The sequence below is a fragment of the Puma concolor genome, chromosome A2, assembly GCF_028749965.1.
Source record: "Puma concolor isolate L17-30 chromosome A2, mPumCon1.1.hap2, whole genome shotgun sequence".
In the NCBI taxonomy this organism is placed as follows: domain Eukaryota; kingdom Metazoa; phylum Chordata; class Mammalia; order Carnivora; family Felidae; genus Puma; species Puma concolor.
This window is the reverse complement of record NC_141668.1, coordinates 62,236,832-62,258,303: the sequence shown is the minus strand read 5'-3', so window position 1 is coordinate 62,258,303 and position 21,472 is coordinate 62,236,832. Positions and strand designations below refer to the sequence as shown.

Genomic DNA, 21,472 nt, shown 5'->3' with positions numbered 1-21,472 from the left:
TCTTTCTGACCTCAGTTTAAAATCATTTCTTCATGAAGCCTTTCAAACCCTCTTGATGAACTCAAATGATACTGTTATATTTGGGCCATTCATTTCAGGTGCAATTTCCAATTTATTGGTATTGTTATCTGACTGGTTTTCCCTCCATGTCAAACCAACAATTTTCACTTCAGTCTGCTTTGGTCTAACTTGTGCTCTACCATTCAACTGAAATTTCCCTTTTCAAGGTCAACAAAGACTGACTTTCCCAATCCTGTGGCTAACCTACCTGGTCCTCTTGCTTGTCCTCTCAGTAACAAGCCACACATTTCAACAGCTCTTTCTTACTGCAAATTTATTGAGCATCCAGAGAAATTCTCCTGGCTTTCTCCCGCTGCTCCTTCTTACTTTCTCCAAGGCTCATCATTGTATATTCCTCTCTCTCTACTCTGATTCCCTACATGATCACTCCTGGTCCTAGATCTATGCACAAATCTCACATTTTTGTCTCCGACAAGCAGGGGAGAAGAGCATAGGGGGAGACACACACACACACACACACACACACACACACACACACACACACACAGAGAGAACATTAAGCAAGCTCAATGTTCAGTGTAGAGTCTGAGGTGGTGCTAGATCCCACAACCCTGGGATCATGACCTGAGCCGAAATCAAGAGTCTGGCACTCAACAAACTGAGCCATCCAGGTGCCCCTCCAATAACTTCTTGAATTTCAGGCTCGTGTACCCAACTGCCTATTTAACAGCACCTATTAGATAATTTAAAGGCATTTCGAATGTAATATGTCCATGGAAGAATGGAACATATTTAATAAATCTAAAATCGTACATTTTTTTTTTTTGAGAGAGAGAGAGAGAGAGCTAGGGTGGGGCAGAAGGAGAAAGACAGAGAGAGAGAGAGAGAGAGAGAGAGAATCTTAAGCAGGCTCTATGCCCAACTTAATGCCCCGTGCAGGGCTGGATCTCATGACCTTGAGATCATGACTGAAATCAAGAGTTGGATGCTTAACTGACTGAGCCACCCAGGTGCCCCTAAAATAGTACATTATTAAAAATAGCACCCACTCTCTATCACTTCCTTTCCTCTTGCCCGGACTTACTTCTCATCATGGCACTTATATATAAAATGATATTAAGTACTTGTTACTTTCTATCTCTTCCAAGAAAACGTGTTTCCCCATGTACTGTTTTTACACTGCATTTCTAATGCCTAGAACAGAACCTGGCATCAGGTAGGTACTCAAAATATATTTACAAATCAAATAATAAATTATTATCAATCACTCACTAAACTATAAATTCACTAGGCACAAAAACTACGTACGTGTTTTATTAGCATTGTTTTCCAAGTACTTGGTAAATGGTAGTCATTGAATAGTTTTTAACTCATTGAATAAACAGAAGTAACATTCTAATAGTGCAGTCTTACCAATGACAAAGACTAAAGTTGCAACAATGAGTGAAGCTATCCAAGGTGGCAAATTCTGTAAAGAGGCTAAAGATAGCAAAAAAAACTGATAAAAAGTAAATGCATTTGATAACCAGGAAATTGTTAATAAATTTAAAGGCCAATTTAAGTACAGGTATACATTGATAGCAAAGTATAATTTGCTACAGAATAAGTGGGAGGCACAGAGACAGACGCCCTAAGGGTAAACATGATATAGTAGATACTCTTCTTAACATCTGAGTTCCCTTCACTCCATATGCCAATGTTGAAATTTTCTGCACCATTATATCAACTAGGTATTCAATACCTATCTGTGTACCCTTAAAGAGGCTACTTCCCCATGGGGTACCTTAAATCTAAAAGAACTGGACCTTTTATTTTTACCTCTGTGTGAATAAGGAGCCATGTATCTGAAAGTTATAAGAGTAGGTCATTGCTTAGAACACAAAACATTGCTATGAAGTTAAGTTTCAAGGACAGCTACATGAGGGTAATGTTTGAGCCCTTTTATTTAGAAATTGAAATTGGGAAGAAAAACAAGTAAGAGCTGGTAACTGTAATATTTACTGGCCTGTTAGAATTTTTCTAAGTTAATGATTTTTAAAACATTTGATAAGACTACATAGATTGCACCTTGGCAAGTAATATACGGATAAAGAGGAACACCCTCCAACTGTGGAAGCTAGGAAGTGTTGATACTATGCAGGAAGTGGCCATGAATCTATGAGCCAGTCCAGTAAAACCATTTTTATCACCACTGACTCTAAGCTGGTAAGAACAAAAAAGCTGGTTCAGGTTCTAGAATTGGCAAGAATTAGGGCCATGACTCAAATACGTTCAGCTTTTGCTTTGATTCACAATTATACTGGCAAAGAATCCTTGCAAAGAATAAACACAAGATTAAGAATGTAAGTCAGTAGATGCTCCCTGAGGCTTTGTTTTATTCCACACAAAGGCAAAGCCACAGTTCAATACTACCAGAATCCCATGCAGAGGGAGGAATCCTCCCAGTTAGCACAGTACAAGATGTAGGAATTTGGCCTTTTATAACCATCTGGTTGGGGGACCACAGCAACAATGAAAGGGCCAGTCCTCTTCCCTTCAGTGAGAGCCTTGCTGCACCACAGATGTATACGTACTTCTGTGCTCTATTTCTTGTGCTTCATCAAACCAACAAAACTTTCAGTGCAACTGGCTTGGCTATGGCCTACCACAAGCCCTGGTTAGAAAACCTCCATGCCCTAAGTAGATGGGAGAGGAAGCTCATTTCACAAATCAGTACTCAGTTTAAGAAACAGAAATTCCTATTAGCTAAGAGAAAATGAGCACGCTTTGGGTAGCAAAAGGCCACCAATGTTTTGCTCATCATAAAAAACAAACAAAGGGGCGCCTGGGTGGCGCAGTCGGTTAAGCAGCCGACTTCAGCTAGGTCATGATCTCGCGCTCCGTGAGTTCGAGCCCCGCGTCAGGCTCTGGGCTGATGGCTCAGAGCCTGGAGCCTGTTTCCGATGCTGTGTCTCCCTCTCTCTCTGCCCCTCCCCCGTTCAAGCTCTGTCTCTCTCTCTGTCCCAAAAAAAATAAACGTTAAAAAAAAAATTTAGGGGCGCCTGGGTGGCGCAGTCGGTTAAGCGTCCGACTTCAGCCAGGTCACGATCTCGCGGTCCGTGAGTTCGAGCCCCGCGTCAGGCTCTGGGCTGATGGCTCGGAGCCTGGAGCTGGTTTCCGATTCTGTGTCTCCCTCTCTCTCTGCCCCTCCCCCGTTCATGCTCTGTCTCTCTCTGTCCCAAAAATAAATAAACGTTGAAAAAAAAAAAAAATTAAAAAAAAAAATTTTTAAAAACAAACAAAAACAAAAAGTCTTCACAGGTATCAATGAATCTTTTGTACTTAGTGTCTTGACACTCAAGCAGGAAGTACAAAGAAAAGAGTCCTGAAATAAGAACATAAAATTCCACCTCCAATCTACAAAAACAAAAAGTGTGGAATGAATGGAATCTGGACAACATAACGCAAAGGGAAAGTTGACTTCCAATTTCTTCAAACCAGACCTATCAAAGTCATTTCTGCAAATTAAAAATTAAATTTTCAATTTTTTTCCTGTTTGGCCTGGAAAAAATATCATACACCAATACATTAACCTCTTTTATAATGTCTAGAATAAATAAAAAAGAGGGAAAAATCAAACATATAAAGTGTTACAATATATCAGCTTATCAGGATTTCCCCAATCATAAGCTCTAATAGAGTGTCCCTGCCTCAAAGTCATCTCTTTTCACACAGTTTTCATTTCCTTCTGAAGTTATACTTTTTACTAGACCACAAATAAAATTAATTAGGGCACATACCATACTGTGTTCTAAGAAAAATGACTGAGTATTTTTTTTTTTTTTTTAGGTCACAGCTAACCTTATTTATATTGCTTAAGTAAAACTATATAGAAAATAAATACTGTATTAGAAATCCAAAAGCTATTCCAAGGCCAACCTATTCTATAATTTCTAGAGCTACACGTAAGTGAAAAACACACACTTATAAAGTAGACTAGCATACTGCTGTGGATAAATTCACTTTTAGAGTAAGGTTTGATGTAAATCATGTTTTCTCTCCTAAAAATGCCTTCATTCATTTTATTAGTTGATATTTGATTCTGTGGAAAGAATGGAGGGAAGAGAGGGCTATGGGAAAGCAAGAAACTGAGCAAGTGACCACCCTCTCGTGAATTACACTCAGAAATCATGATAAAAATCTTCTGTGTTTATTCACACTTTTTTAAGTAAGTATTTCATGTGGCTGAGGAAAGTATTTTCTTTCTGTTGTCATTGGTACATCATCACTTAAATGGGACTCTGAGAAAGTTACATAGCAGTGGAGAAAGTAGACTAGATTATTTTCTATTCCTTCCACATGTGTGACCTCTTAGCCTACTGTTTACTTCCATTAAGCCCTCAAAGTCTCAGTGTTTATTCTTGTCAGATACTGAAAATAACTCTGAACCTTCCACTTCATCCAGGTTGACAATCAAATGCTGATAATCAATTCACGAAATGTGTCACAAATAAAACAAGTGCCTAAACCTAACGTAAACAGTTAATATTGTAAAATAAAGTGCCAATTACTGAATTTGGTCAAATTAAGAATAATCTTATTCTCTCAAAACAGAATAACATGATTGAATATTACTTCCGGAATAAGCAAATGTATTTATTACTACTACTTACCAAGGGGAAAACGTGATAGAAGACAAGCACTTGATTAGAATAAAAAAAAAAAAAAAAAACTTTACAGAAAAATGGACAGTATATGTCAGAGAACAGAGATGGTCGCTTAGCCTTCTAACAGAGTAAACTGAAAGATAAAAACATTGTTGACTGAGGGAAATGCTTTATGAGACAATCCATCACCCTCAATCAAAAAGGAGGCATTTTCAAAATTCACTTATTTATTCAGTGTTACTCTGTTTTTGTTTTCTGTTTTTTGGTTTTTTTGGTACCTGTTTTGTACCAGCTACTGTTGTAATCACAGACAAAGAATGAGAGACACAATGAGAGTGCAAGTAAGGTAGGAAAGGAGCACTGACAGAAAGGATATTTTAAGCAGCTTAATGTCAAAGAAACATTGGATTGGAAGAGAATACTGTGGCAATATATATTCTTGCAAGGATAAAGAGGGGACAAATTATGAAACTATCTAAAAGCTAGGGTACAGGGGGTTGGTGGAGACAGTGGGGAGGAAGGTTGATTTATTTATGGAAATTGATAATTTTTAATTAAAATCTAAAATTTTAAAAAATGTTTAAATATCAATACCAAAAATAAAAGTAAACAGCACAAAGAGGAAGAGGGTAATAACATGTAAGTCTTTTCTTAAGGAATTACCAAGTACATATCTGTTGCAGAGAATGGAAAGGTAAATAAAACATGGGCACTTAGAAGTATTCCTGGGGTCAGACCGAGATGGGAGATCACAAATTTATTATGACACCAGTTTTCACAGTTTTGTGATTTCTGATAGCATTCAATACCCCAAGTGAAAAAGCAAAGTGAAACTGCTCAATTGAGAAAGGGCAAGGATTTTGCCAGATGTGAAGTGGAAGGAAAAGAGTACAAAGAAAAGATTTGGGCAAAGGAATTCTTTAAGTTGTATACCAGGTCTTGGCTGCATGGTAAGGAGAAGTGAGTAAGAAAACAGTCATGAAGAAAACAAGGTGTGTCAAGGTGCTGGAGATTGCTGGGAGGTGGACAGAACAAGAAGATTACTGCTCTGTGATTGATGATTTTAAAGATGAAAAGTTCCAGATAATATCAAGATTTCAGAATAGAGTCATTGGCCAATGGTTAACGTGGAAGGGAGCAGAATACCAATGAAGGTAATTTGGTTAAAAATTTCTACAGGCTATTAATTGACTTGTCAACCCATATAATTTAATCAATCATAATGCAGGGTGCCTGGGTGGTGCAGTTGGTTAAGCATCTAACTCTTGATCTCAGCTCAGGTCATGATCTTACAGTGTGTGGTTTCAAGTCCCGCACCAGGCTCTGTGTTGATGGCGTAGAGCCTGCTTGGGATTCTGTCTCTACTCTCAGCCCCTCCCCAGTGGGTGCATGCTCGCTCGCTCTCTCTCTCTCTCTCTCTCTCTCTCAAAATAAATAAATAAACTTAAAAAAATTAAAAAAATCAATCATAATGCTAACAGGAGGTAAGAAAAAGGAAAATTGTGATCCAAATTTCTAAATCTGAAGAAGTACTAAAGAAGATGATAGATGATACTGAGAGAGTAGGCGATGACAATATAAAAGACAAAATGAAATAAAACAACACATCTTGGATGAGCTCTATATTTTTTAACATCACACTTCCCAGCTGTTGAAAAGAATCACATACTGACATAAAATGCCATCATTGTAAAGTCAGGACCACCTACTCAAATGCCCCTTCCTCCAATATCACCCAGATCCTAGCAAATGTCTCAGTCAGTAACTCCTCCAACCTTGTTCAAAAACTTCAAACTTTCTTCACTTTGTTCAGATTTCTATCAAGAAAGTTTAAATTCCAAAAATATCCTCAATTTAACACTACAAAGCCTATACACCTATTCAGATTGTTCCTTTCTCTCCCTCCTTCCCTCTTTCTCTATAGAAGGTGTTAACTGCTAGTCAAAGTCAACTCATACTCCATGTCTTAAAACCTATTCAATTTCACATATTTAGGTATCCATCAAACATTGCTTTACTTTTCTAAATTTTGTTTTGTATTTGTTTTTGGAACCCATGTTGTGGCACTTGAACTGGTGGACTGAAACACATAGTACAGAAAGGGTTGGAGCCCTTTTCCTCTGCCTCAATACATTTCAGGGGTGGGGACCACCCACTTTACCCCCACCAAGAACAGGAGAGTACACTTTTATATTTTTGATCACTGGGACTTTTCATAGATATTTAAACATGCTCAAAAACTCCTATCTTAGAAAAGCTTCTTCAAATTTCCATTATTGTGCAAAAACAGTTCTTTTTTTCAAATCTTCACAGACAAACTTTTTGAATGAGTCACTCCATCTCCATTTCCTGGGCTCCTACTCACTCTTTAACACATTTTCACCTGGGTTTCACCCCAATCACCATGGCAACACATCTTTAGCTAAAATCACCGATGATCTCCCAGTGTTCAAATCCAATGGATATTTTTCATTCCTCATCTCAACCTCCCAGCAACATCTACAGGAATAATTATTCCGTCTTTCTTATAGGATATTTTCCCCTAGTCTTTGGAATACCATAGATTCCTGCTATTGGTCTTCTCCTGTGTGACAATTCATTTTCACTCTGTATATCCTGTGTATTCCAATATACTCTAAAAATTGACCAAGAAACCTACAATTATCTTTTTATCACTCTACATTCTTTTCCCAGGGATTCTTATCTACTTCAAAGGAATCAAGTACTATCTGTATCACCAAATTTATATATCTTTTTCCCAGTTTGCTGCTCGTATCTCTTAATTTATGTAGCCACTATTCACTCAGGAGTTATGCTTGGATGAGTGAAAAGAGTACTGGTTTCCACATCAGAGCAAAGGAATAACGATCTCTAGACATAACTTTGTGTTTTGTTTTTTTGTCCTTGTTTTGAAAAAACTCCTACTTTTTCTCAAGATCCAACTCAAATTCTAAGTTATCTACAATGAATTACTTATTATCTTACTCTCATCTACTATATACTCTCATCTACCTATACTATAGCCTACTATGTACTTCCCGCCCATCTATCTTCTATCATTGCCCAGAATCCATGGTGTTATAATTTCTATATTCATGTGTCTTCCTCTAAGCCCCAAGTTAGGAGCCACTTAATGACAGGACCAGGTTCTATTCATAAATTTCTTCTCAGAACTTTCTACTCTGATGTATGAGAGATGCTCAAAAAAATTTATATGAACAAATGAGTGCCAATAGACCAATAAATTGTTCTCTGGGGTTTTCAAAGAGATATTAATAGATATTCCCAAAAGAAAGGATTCTGGGATTAAATAAAGTCGGGGAAATTTGTACTAAATCCCACTTCTAGAGATTCCAACACACACTTGCATCTGACAAACTATAAGAAGTCCTTAAAATAGAAAACTATTTAATTTTGTTTAATGTTTGGATAAGGAAAGCTTTCTTGCCCTTTTCTTCTTTTAACACACATACTAGCATTCCCCAAACAATTTTCCCTTTTGTCTTAACATAGTTTGGATTTGGATTTTAACTTATTAGGATCAGCAAAACAGATGTTAAAAAAACAGAAATTATGCACATTCTCTTTATCTAGGATTCTCCCCAAAGGTAAGGGCTAATTCCTTTGATACAGCTTTGACAGTTCATAGTGGAGAAGAAATTTTGATCAGTATAGTATTCCCTACTACTGATATATACACCAAATCTAACAGAACCTTGTTGTTTTCTTTTTTATAAAAGAATTTATAAAAGAATTTAATTTTAAGAATTAAAAAACACTGTCCAACCATAAAGAATAGCAATATTATAGCCACAGTGAAATCATTGTTTTCTTTTGCTTTGCTTTGAAAGTGTTCTTACCAAGATAATATAGTTACCTGAATACTAAACATACCAGCAAGCAGTTATGCAAGTAACTTAAATGACAGAAGCATCCATGTCTCCAAAATGTAATTTCCACATGAAGGTGAAAACCCTGTACCACTTCACCTTCACAGTATGTTTTCTGATAGAGTTTACAGTACATTGAAAACCAGGAACCCAAACACAACAATAGTACCACCGTGAATGGTTTTTATGCTATACTGTTTTCAGTGTGTGACAGGGAAGGAAACTCTATTTGCCAAATAGAAAGTTCTGACATATGGGGTGGCAAATAAGATTATGTAACGATAAAGCACCCATCTTGGTAACCAGAACTCTTATTAAGAACAACAGGATAGCAAAGTGACTCATCAGCTTGTGTGCTCTTTCTCAATTCTAGTAATTTGGGACAAGTGTGGGGAAGTTACAAGTTGTTTATGTGCAGCCCAAAATGACAGGCAATACAAGTTACTAAGCAACATTAAGGACTCACGTTTTTCTAATCCTTAAAAGCTGCCACAAGCTGAAAAATCCTGTAATATAAAGGGAAAGGGAAAAGCAATGTGGGAGTCATGTTTCTGACTGAATGAAAATGTTTTGCTCAATAATTCTAAAATTCTGATTCACCATGAGTTCATCAGTCTTAGTTTTAGGATTACTTCACGTGCATAACCCTCCTCTCATCACTGTCAACACCAGAAACTTGTTCTATCATGACAAAAATGATAATGGGGGGAGATGTGTGGAAATGGTTCTTATAAATCTTGAAACCAGTTTGTTCCTCAGTAAAGTGGACCTCTGTTCTTCTCTATTTCAACTCTTTCTTTCATAGCACTTAATAAAACAATAACAACAATAAATCATGTATTTGCTTCCTTGTTTATTATATTGGCTTGTGTCTTTCTCTTTCACTGTAGTACCTTCAGTACTGTAGGAACTTGTCCCTTATTTTATTCTTCCTTCCCTGAGGCTGGCATATTGCTTGACAGAGTAGCCCATCAATGACTAAAGAATGAAATAAAATAAGGGCACCTGGGTGGTTCAGTTGGTGAAATGTCCAACTGTTGATTTCAGCTCAGGTCATGATCTCACAATTTGTTTGTTCAAACCCCGTGTCAGGCTCTGCACTGATTGTGCAGAGCCTGCTTGGGATTCTCTCTCTCTCTCTCTCTCTCTCTCTCTCTCTCTCTCTCTCTCTCTCCTCATTCCCTGCCCTCCCCCTGCTCATGTGCTCTCTCTCTTTCTCAAAATAAATAAAAGAATAAACTTAAAAAAAAAGTATGAAATACAATAAAACACAGGATCCTGTTGTTAGTAGTTCTGTTTCTTAAGGTAATAGTTTTAGTAACAGTGTTTATTTATATGAACCTTAAAATTTCCCAGAGGTAGCTGTGTGTTACTTACAATCCCTAAAATACAATGTTATGAAAGGCAGGCAAGCGAGAATTCCCCAGTCTTTCTTTCTTCTCATGAAGGAACCAGTGAAGGGATTCCTTGGTCAAAAGCCCAGGAAAAAACATTTCCTCACATTCTCTGTCTCAGCAAAACAAGTTGCTGAATAAAATACAAACTCATCTTATGTGTTTGAAGTTCTGTTTTCAGGTCAAGGATCCTGTAACGCTCTTCCATAGCACCTCTATTTCTTCCTCCTTTCCAGTTCATATAATTCAAAAGGAGTCCATTTATGTAATAATAGATTTGCTCACACAAGAGGAAATTTTCCCAGTCTGCATAGGTACAAATAGAATAGTTGGTAAGGATGAAAAGAGAGCATCGGTTTGCATATTAAATGGATGATAGCTGTGACTGCCTTTTAAGAATGGTGGAGGAAGAAAAGTGAAAGGCCTCTCATCATGGTTCTAGCTAAAGGGAAGAGAACTACAATTTCTTTGTTTTTAAATTTTTTAAAGTTTCTTCCTTTGAAAGAGAATATGAACTTGAGCTAGGGAGGGGTAGAGAAAGGGGAGAGAAAGAATCCCAAACATGCTCCATAACATCAGCATGAAGATCACTGTGGGATTCAAACCCAGGAACTATGAGATCCTGACCTGAGTCAAAACCCAGAGTCAGCCGCCCAACCAACTGAGCCACCCAAGCACCCTAAGAATTCAAATTTCTAGGGGTTGATTGTGTGCCCGCCACTCTCCTGGCAGTATTTACATGTGCTATCTAATTTATCTTTGTGACCAGTTGCCATTTTTTTTTTCTCTAATTCAATAAAAACCTTTTGGGCAAAATACTAAGTAAAGATGACCCTAATGAGAGGCTGTTTACTATAACGTTTAATAGATTTTATGAGTTTCATAAATATTTTATTAATATAAAACTAAAATGGAAACAGTTTTTAGATTTACATTTTATTTAGAACATTTTCTTTGCTATTAGTACTTTACTTTTTACCTGAGACAACATCCTAAGTAAATAGGAAGTAACAAATAGCTAATATTTTTGAGTACTTATTATGTTCCTTCTGTTCTAAGCCTCTTACACACAGGATTAATTCAATAATTCAATTCAATAAAGTGGATATCATTTTCATTACCCCTATTTTACAAAGAGAAATCTAAACCAGAGATTTTAAGTTACTTGCTCAAGGTCATCCACATAGTAAAGATTTGAGGCCATGCAATTTGAATGCAAAGAGTAAGTGTTAACCCCTGTATCACAGTGCCTAAGAAGGAAATAATGAAATTCAAATGGGCATCTTTGCATACCGAGAAATTTTACATGGAGTCGATTTCCCCACACCTTAAACCACAATTCCATCATCATGAATAATCAAAATATGATATAAGTCAAGACTCTGTAAAGAAAAAACAAATATAAAGGAAGGTCTAGCTATTTCACTGAGGTAATCTCATCCTGAGATAACTTTGTTGATGAAACTCCAAAGGGATCTTAAATACCTACCACACATCTCATCACATCTGTTCTTCTTCTGGTTATAACTCTTATTTGACAACTGATTTGTGTGGTTTGGAGAGTAAAATAGAATTATTTGACCTAAGATGATATTTTTAATGAAAATGCCATATTTGGACAGCCCTAGGCAATGTCCATTCAGTTCACATCATTATGTTGTTTTAATACTTAATGATAGAAATTTACAAATCATTAATAAGTAAAATCCAACTTATCCCATAAACTGAAAATACTTCTTTGGGGGAGGGAGAGTGGGGACTGATTTTCCCACTACTATCTTTTTTTTTTTTTTTTTCATTTTTCTCTAGTGATAGTCAAGGTTCTAACATCTGCTCACAGATATGACTCAATATTTATCAGCTATGACTAAATCAAAATCTTCTCAGGACTTTTCCTCAAAGAAAATGAGTTCAAGAAACAATTTTTTAAAAGAGCCGTCTCACAACTTCATTCTATCGGCAAAACAATTTGCTGAACCATTTATTCTAATACCCCCCACCCCCAGATACATTAGTACCAGAAATTAGTTATCATTGTAAATTTCAATATTGCAATTTGGAATATGCCATCTGTCACCTTCCAAAATATTGTCTCCTATATTCTAAATATATAATACCACAGAGGGTGGCAAATATCTTTTGAGTAATTTCATACTAATTACGAGTTCAACTAATTAAAATATACTATCTGGCTCAGAGGTGGTAACTTGCATTTGAAACATTATTTTCTAGACTTTGCAGGGATAAAGACTGGAATTGGAACTACCTATCCCTTCAGGGAATTGAATTAGAGCTTTGAATTCAATGGTTTTTGATTTACTTTTTACTAATTTACTAATACTTTTGTATTAGACATAACACTCAGCACTAATGTTCCAAAGATAAATAAAGCTTAATTTCCTTCCTCAATTTAGAAAATAGATTATTTCAACCCTCAGTGGCATATCCAATAATAAAGGTAAGCACAAGTTTCAGTGGAACAACAGAAAAGGACAGTTAGGCCAGTGGTGGAATCCAAATAGAATCCTGAAAGGTCATGATGCTACAGCAGAAGCTTAAAGATGTATCCTAAGGTAAAACACTAATGGAATAAGGACAGAAGGATCTGCGTGTCAAGAAAGAAATTACAGACAGAGACAGGTGTAACCAGAGATGAAAGAGGTAAACAAATAGCATGAACTGTAAAGGGTTATAAAAAGCCAGTAAGAGTTAAGAGTAGACTTGTAGCCTTTGGGTTAAAGGCAAAGACTGTAGAACAAGACTTCCCGTTCATACACCAGCTCTGTAACTATTAATTTCTAACTGTGGGTAAGTCACTTAACCCTATTGTGCCTCACTGTGCTCTTTTATAAAATGGGAATGCAGACGATAATGGGATTATCCTACAAGAGTAACACTGTCAAGATTAAATGTGCAAGATGTTCATACAAGCAAATGGTATGTAGTAAGCACTCAGTAAGTGTTCCTGTCATTATTTTTAAACCATAAGGGGAGAAGAGCCAAAGCACCACATCCAAAAATCAACTCTTGACAGGAACTCTATTTCTAACCTTGATTTGCAGTGTCACAAGTGACAAGACACAAAACAAAGAATCAGGGCTAATAATGTAAATGTATTTGCAAAGCTCCATCAAAGTTCATCAACTTTCCTTTTGCAGCATATGTATTTTTACTCTCATTTTGAAGGTATTATTTTTGGTGCTCCTTGATCTGTAGTGATTGGCCAATTGCCAATTAGAAGTAACTGACTCAAGGACACTGTTTCAAACTTCCAATGCAATACAGATTCTCTGTTAAAAGGCAAATCCTTCATTTCAAATTGTTGACTCAGATAATACTTAAAAAAGAATTTCAGCTGTTTAAATTTAGCATGCTGAGAAAGACCAATCTTAAAATATTGTTTGGCATTATGCCCACAACATTTTCATTTCTTTCCTTGTTAGTGTTTGTCTTCTGTGTTAAGAAGACAAGCGACAGTAATCACGTTATTCTCCTTAACACTTCAGATTTTACCTAAAAGAACCATTTTCTTTTTATCCTCACCAGTTAAAGATGGCCTTTCATTTCCTGGCAAATTTTCAGAAAGTGCTTATGCAAAAACCAGTGAGATTTCCACACCACTGTTTTACCTCTTCAGTCATCAGCAGGCCTTTCTCCCCCACTTTCCTTTGAATCATCACTTTTACTCTTTAAAAAATGTGTAAAGGACATTATCTGAAGACAAACCTAATCTAATTTTTATAATCAGACCTTATAAATACTTAAAGAATTGTTTTAAATCTGTGCTTTATCTATCTACCCCACATACCATCCAAAGAGTTTGTTTTTTAACATCCCTCAGGACACAGTCTCTGGACATGTTCTCATACCAGTCTCCCACCATGATAAGCCAATCTCCCCTTAGTTTCCTTTTATCCCTCTTGGTTTTGGGGCTTTCCAACTTCTTTCCCTCCTAATTAACTCCATCATTTTCCTTCCTGGAAAAGATATTTCCAGCTTCATTCCCATGGTTCATGAAACCATAGTAGGACACTTCACTTGGAATCATTGATTCTGCTAAGTTTGGATTTGGGGTCAATTCAGATTCTAAATTGAGTGGATCCAATCTTGGTTATCGGTACAGGAGGGAGTTCTCTCCTGATGATTTCTTAAGCACTCTCAACATTCTTCAACGATAGAACAACAAGCTCATTCCACTAGGATATGGTAGAGTACCATTTAAATAAAACAAAGTGGCAAAGTGATTAATCCTAGCCCACCAGTTACTGAATATACTGCTTTAGGCAATTTGCTTATTTACTCTGAGATTAAGTTTCTGATAAATGGGAGAAAATGTAGCTGTTATCCCATAAATGAAAGAACTATTAAGAGCTTGAATCTATTTCACAATCAATACCTAAAGGTGAACAAAGCCATAAGATTCTTACTTGAGGTCTGATTTTTGTGTTGGCTTTTTAAAAGAGAGAGAAAATGTCATGAATGGGAAAGGAGCAACAGGAAGACCCTTCTTTAAATTCTTGCCTAGATCTTCCTCCAGGCAGATGCTCCTAGGCTAGAAGTATTACCCTTAAGATAATATTACAACAGTATGATGCATGCATAAGTAAAGTTCTGTTCCTGAGGCCAGCCAGGAGGAGAAGCATCCAGGAAAGGATATTCTTAACGTCATTTCAAGCCTATACATCAACATCATAGTCATTATTAGCGGGGACCAGCAGTTATCTTTGGCTTGTCTGGCTACAACTCTTCCTTCTTCCAATAGTGTTCAAGGAAAGCATGAGTCATAGGGTACATGCTTAGTTCAGATGCTTTTCCCAGCAAAACTTACTAATGATTTAAACCTTAAAATAATTGATTTCAAAAACAGTTTTGAAAATCTTCACCTCGGACATACCATGAGGTGTAACCTGAGGTTTATCATGAGGACAACCAAAATATGAAGCAAATGTATTCCCCAAACTCAACTCCACCCACCTACGTTTCTATCTTTAAATATAGTCTCACAAATCCCTATTCAACTACAACTCCTAGTGATTCCATTCAGGCTCTCAGCCTGATTTTTCTGGTCTTTAGCCAATACTTGAGATACAGGTAACGATCTATTCTAGAGTTGCTTACAAACTGGCTCCAACCATATTCTTTGAGTCTTTGTATAGATGCTTCCTTTTCCTTTTTGTTGCTGTCTAAAATTTTTAACCACCCTCATGCATGCACTATCACAATATGTCCTCTGGATGATATTTTACTCAGTGATTTACAAAGTCATATGTAGAGTTTTGCACCAAGAAATATGTGTATATGGAACAGGTTACCTGTAACTAACTGGGTATTTCCATAATGACAAGAACATTATATGGAGATCCTTAGGATGAGTAGGTGAAGTAAATCAAATTACATTCAGGATATGTTTTATTTCTTAAAAAGATAATGAAGATTAGGTGGATTTGAGGAGTTTAACACAATTAAAAACTGAAATAACTGGATAAGAGTGATCCTTAGTTTCTCCTTTCTAATGATGGAGAGTTTTAGAATTATTTTGCATTTCACAATAGTTGTTTCATAAGTTTTGACACCTCTTTATCCTAAAGAATTTATGACAGCACATGAGACAATCCAGCTTAAAATCCTGGATTCCGTTTTGGGTAACCTCTGTTTTTTCATTAATCTTTCTTGGAGAAAACTATAGTAATAGAATAATTTTTTCCAGTGATTCTGTAACTAAGTCTAATAGTTTTTTTTGTGAAACATGTTGTTTCTTCTTTTTTTTCTTCATTATAAAATTCTGGTGAGTGTAAAAGAGGGACTGGTTAGAAATACACCAACATTCCCAGATTAATTATTCCTGGCTTCTCTCTAAAAAAGACCTTTAGTATTCTGCCTGAATTCACATTTATTTGGTCATTTGCTTTACAATGGGCTGGCTGTGTCACTGACCTGTTTTTACCTCCTTTTAAGAGTTTGTTATCTGTAATTTGAGCAACCAGTTGAAGTACTTTTGCGAAAGTTTTTTCGCCTTCATTTTATTTTGCCAGGGACCACAATGCTGCTTGGTTCTGAGTATAAAGCCATCTGTGTAAAAACCACCACTTTGAAATCACAAGGAAGGGACTGCTTAGCAAGTGGAGGTGCTGACTGCAGGAGTAAGAAACTGGGGGAATCCAGCACTTCCATCCACTCAAGAGTATTTGCATGTTTATCGTATCATCAGAGTCGCCTAGGCTGTTGTTGCCTGGCAGGTATCTAGAGCCCTACTTCACATTTTAACTCAACCAAGTAAATCAAAGACCTTCCCTTCATTTTGTTTGCTGGATTGCTTCTTTATTTTGCAGATTAGGAAGGAGCCTGGAATAAATTTGTAGCAATTAGCTGAGCATTTGTAAGTGCAAGTTGGCCTCTTCACGAATTTTCTTTTGCAAAGGCAAACTGCCATCCATTGGTAACTTTCGGGAGCACGCGCTGGTAACGAAATGTAGGACGCATTTACCAGTTTTGTTGCCTAAAATCCCAAAGGACTGAGCGCTTTATGCATACCTCGCCAAAAAGCCACAGCCTTCAGCAAATAGCCGAGCAAGTACACCAACTATAGCGTAACTAGGACGGGAGTCGGAGAGACCAACGGATTTAACATCTCAAGGAGAATCAGAGCTATGCTTTTCTAACTTTCCTCGCCATTTCTTCTCAGCTTCCCTTCCCCCCGCAGCACAAACCCAGAAGCCACTCAAACTGCCAACCGTGTCGAGTTTAACTTACTGCAGTGTGATGCAGGCGAAGGCTGGGCGCATCTCCCAAGCGAGGGCAACTGCTTTTCCGGAGAGGACCTGCGCCTGGACCGGCCAGCCCTCGGGATCGCTTCCAGCTCGCACGCTCTCCGCTCGGGAAGAAGGCTGCCTCTCGGCTCGGCTTCCCCCAGAGGAGTGGAGCTTCAAGAACTCCGCTCGCAGCCTCTCCTCCCCTCCACTTCCACCCCCTTGCACAACGCGCGGCCCATTCTAACTAGTGTCGGAGAGATGGACATCGACTCCCAGTCCACAACACACAGGCGGCCTGCAGCCCACCAGTCCCTGACAATTTGCAACTCCCAAACAGCGGAGGCTGAACGATGTGGCTTTCCGGAGCCTGAAAGTCATCTTTGGCATCCCGCTTCCCCACCTCGCACTCCCGCTTCCCCTCCCATGCGCGGCCACCTCCAAGCTCCCGGTTAAGCCCGGCATCGCCAACGGTTATTTTGGTAGCCATACCAAGGGGCATGCGAGGGAAACGGGATTTGTCAGAGCTTGAAATACCTGTTGTCCATGATTCATGCTCTTGTTTCATCTCTCTGAGTCCTTCATTTCTATCAAGACGCGGTGATGTTGGGAATCCGTGCAGTGCGTGTGTGTCTGTGTGTGTGTGCGCGCGCGTGTGTGGTAAGGAGGAGGCAATCTGCGCGGCAGCGAGCAACAGCCCTGCCTATCTCTAGCTGCCGCTTCCACAGCTGCTGTTGCTACTATTGCTGTTGGAGCTCAGGGAGAATGAGACAGAAAGAGACAGTGCTTTATAGCTATTTAACTGCTGGACCAGTTATAAGAGGAGGGTGGAGACTGTGCAGGTATGAGTGGCTGCGGCTGAGACATTAGGCTTGATTCACCGCAATTACTACCATTCAGGATACATTTCCCCTTCAACAGGAAACTTGATACCTGTCTCCCCATCACCCTTCTGCTAACTACAGTCCTTGATGGGTCATTGTTCATCAACCACTTGCTAACCCACTTCTAGCAATTCTAACAGCTGCACACACTCTATTTCTGCATTCCAGCCTGGGAGCAGGTGACTGGAGGATGGATGACGACAAACTAGGAAGGCAAGGGGAAAAGCAGGTGAATATTAGAAGGGAAACTGTGTATGTAATCGGTCAGGTCACAGGTAAAAGGATAATTTTGAGTCATGTGTGTAAAATAATGCGTTGGAGTAATACAAATGTAAGCCTGTGTACAAATCATCTCTATCTTATAAAAAAAAAATGTGGGCAAAATCAACTAAGGAGCGTGTTTACCTTAAGTGCAGGCTACCTTGATATACACACATCCCTTGGTGGCTCTGTCTTCTGTACATAGTATCCACTGTGATTTCAATGCATTACTATTTCTGTCAGCTAGAAATTCTGATGAAAACCTACGGGTGACTGCTGTCTGTGGACTCCTCCTTCCCTCCTTACTGGTTTCTCATTCTCTGTCCTGATTTATCTCCAGCTTATTCTCACATAAGGTGAAGCTGAGCTGAACTCAGAAGTTAAGGAAGTTCTCAAAACCCCCAAAGACAAGAATACTTCTTAATAACTAACTTAATTTGCTCTAGCAAGTTTGTCTTCATGTTCTTGCTCTGTAAGAGTCTGAGTAACAATGAACAACCCCTCCTAAATAGACACACATGCATACACGCGCACACACACACACACACACACACACACACACACACACCAGTTAATTGATAGTATTTTATTTATTTATTTATTTGTTTGTTTGTTTGTTTGTTTATTTATTTATTTTGAGAAAGAGAGAGAGAGAGAATGAGTAGGGGAGGGGGAGAGGGAGACAGAGAAACAGACAGACACAGAATCCAAAGGAGGCTCTGTGCTGTCAGCACAAAGCCCTATGCAGGGCTTGATCTCAGGAACCATGAGATCATCATCTGGGCTGAAATCAAGAGAGTTGGATAGTTAACTAATTGAGCCACTCAGGCACCCCAATTGGTGGTGGTATTAAGCCACTCTCAGCATTTAGTTGTCTAAGCTAAAAATAAACTTAATTCCTTTTTAATTTTATTTGTAATGCACACCATTAATTATTTCTGCTCTGCTCTGAGCAATTTTCATATTTGCCATACAGTTTCTCACTTGCTAGGGCTTATGTAATCAGGGTTAATTTGGAGGATGTTAATACAAAAAGAAGGAAGTGTAACAGAAATACAACAGAAGATCCAAAAGGAGGAAAAGAACCCAAAAGGATTAAGTAATACATCTTTTCCTGATCTGTTTCTATTAGAAAATCACTGCTTTCAGCGAAACAAAGACCAGTTCATGTGCAAAGCATTTATCAATTGTCCAATAATTATCAATTTACCAAAACCAACCTTATGACCATTATTATAGAAAATACATAGATTAATATTTTGTTTTAAAAGTCATACAGTGTACTAAATTCAAAGAGTATATAGAATTATTTAAATGTTAAAATCCTAATAAAACTTAAGGTCAAATAGTCACATAATTTTGCCTCTTCAATTTCTGTTTATATGTCACCATTATTAAAAATCCAGGGGCGCCTGGATGGCTCAGTCGGTTAAGCGTCTGACTTTGGCTCATGTCATGATCTCGCAGCTTGTGGGTTCAAGCACAACTTTGGGCTCTGTGCTGACAGCTGAGAGCCTGGATACCACTTCATATTTTCTGTCTCACTCTCTCTATGCCCCTCTCCTGCTCTCTCTCTCTCTCTCTCTCTCAAAAATAAACATTTAAAAAAAAACTTAAAAAATAATCCAGAGTAGCTTCACATTCAAACCTATATTTAATGTAATGTAAGGAGGTAGGCAAAGGTTGTCCACCCTACTTAGAAATATATTTGATATAGAAGATCAAATTTATCCATAGATCTGTCAGTGGATTTTAGAAATTCATAAGAATCATTGTGTAATTAATGAATCTCAGAAACACAGTGGCAGAGAAATAAACTTGTTCTATAAATTTCCATCAATCAACAAACCCAACAACTTATGGGTTTATAGGAATAAATAATATCTTAATTGCCAACTAAACCTCTTTATTATCAAAACATGTATGTCTGGTGCACCTGGGTGTCTCAGTTGGTTGAGTGTCTGACTTAGGCTCAGGTCATGATCTCATGGTTCAGGGGTTCTAGCCCCATGACTGGCTCTGAACTGGTAGCTCAGAGCCTGGAGCCCGCTTTGAATTCTGTGTCTCCCTCTCTCTCTGCCCCTCCCCCACTTGTGCACATGTGCCCAAGCTCTCTCTGTGTCTGTCTCTCAAAAATAAATAGACAATAAAAAAAAAAAAAACATGCATTCCCAAACTAGATTCTGTAATTCCCAAACTAAATATGTGTTTGCTGTAGAAAAACCCAAAGATGGCAAGCTTTGCAGTGGCAGAAGCCGTGGCTGTTTGGTTCCTTCCTATGCCTCTAGCATCAAGCAATGTGCTTAGAATGTACTATGTGTACAGTAAGTAGTTCTCTAACAAATGAGTGAATGAATAAATAAATTAATTTCTGGATGCAAGATATTGGGAAGATAGGTGAAGTCGGAATAAGGATGTTTAAATTCTTCCAGTCTTTACTGCTAAAAAGTATCTCATAGACTGTACAAAACTTCATAATAAATGCCCCTAATACTTTCCCAAAATGTTTTTCTACTATATGAATTCAATCAACATTAATTCCCTAAAATCTCATTTTCTAAGAATTTTGCAAACCAGTAACATCAAGACCTATTCATCCCTAAGAAATGCATGGTTTCTCCCACTTCTACTTCCAAATCTGTAGCTAGTTTAGTGGGTACTTGGCTAGATGTTTGAGAAAATAGGTCGTTCACAGGAAACAATAGGTATTGGCAAGGATGTGTACAAACTGGAAACCTCTTACACTGGTAGTAGGAATGCAAACTGGTGCAGCCACTCGGGAAAACAGTAGGGAAATTCCTTAAAAAGCTAAAAATAGGACTATCCTATCACCCAGCAAATGTACTACAGGTATTTATGGAAACGATACACAATTACTAATTCAAAGGGATACATGTACCCTGATGATTATAGCAGCATTATCAACAATAGCCAAATTATGGAAAGAGCCCAAATGTTCACACATATACGCGTGCGCACACACACCCCCACACGCACACACTCCTTAGTCCATGGCGACAGCCATTCTGGTTCTCCATTATAAGTTCAAATTTTTTTTATTCCACATTTAAGTGAAGCTATACAGTATTTGTTTTTCTCTGTCTGGCTTATTTCATTTAGCAATAATGTACTCCAGATCTATCTATCTATATAAAATACCATAATAATAATATATATATATATATATATATGCTAAGTGAAATAAGTCAGTCAGAGAAAAACAAATACCATATGATTTCACTCATATGTGGAATTTAAGAAACAAAACAAATGAACATGGGCAGGGGGTGGGAAGAGAGGATAGCTAAGAAACAGGCTCTAAAGTATAGAGAACAAACTGATGGTTAACAAAGGAGAGGTGGGTGGGCAGATGGGTTAAATAGGTGATGGGGATTAAGGAGGGCACTTTTTGTGATGAGCATTAGGTGTGGCATGGAAGTGTTGAATCTCTAAATTCTACACCTGAAACTAATATTACATTGTATGGTCACTAACTGGAATTTAAATAAAAACTTACAAAAAAAATCTATAAAAAGTACAAGCTTATGCAAAAGAAGATGAAGGGAAGGAGGAGGAGGAAGAGGAGAAAGAAAAAAAAAATAAGTTGTTACACAGCTATGTATATGTGTT

General features: G+C 37.8%; 1 protein-coding gene and 1 non-coding gene across 12 annotated transcripts in view; both read right to left on the bottom strand.

The window, feature by feature from the left end:
• Positions 1–21,472, bottom strand: part of DGKB (diacylglycerol kinase beta) — a 792,867-nt gene that overhangs the window by 711,598 nt on the left and 59,797 nt on the right. For 3 of the 11 annotated variants that reach the window (XM_025929941.2, XM_025929945.2, XM_025929947.2), the window contains exon 1: positions 17,235–17,578. The exons of 1 other annotated variant lie outside the window; for it this stretch is intronic. The gene's annotated coding sequence lies outside the window, so the exon portion shown is untranslated. Of the gene's footprint in view, positions 1–16,701; positions 17,079–17,234; positions 17,580–21,472 lie in introns of those variants that run through there. 7 more of the 11 variants (XM_025929946.2, XM_086695100.1, XM_086695109.1 and 4 more) reach the window with 5 other exon arrangements.
• LOC112867094 (small nucleolar RNA SNORA57) lies at positions 6,721–6,847 on the bottom strand. The gene has a single exon (XR_003224159.1). It is a non-coding gene; the product is annotated as a small nucleolar RNA SNORA57 (small nucleolar RNA).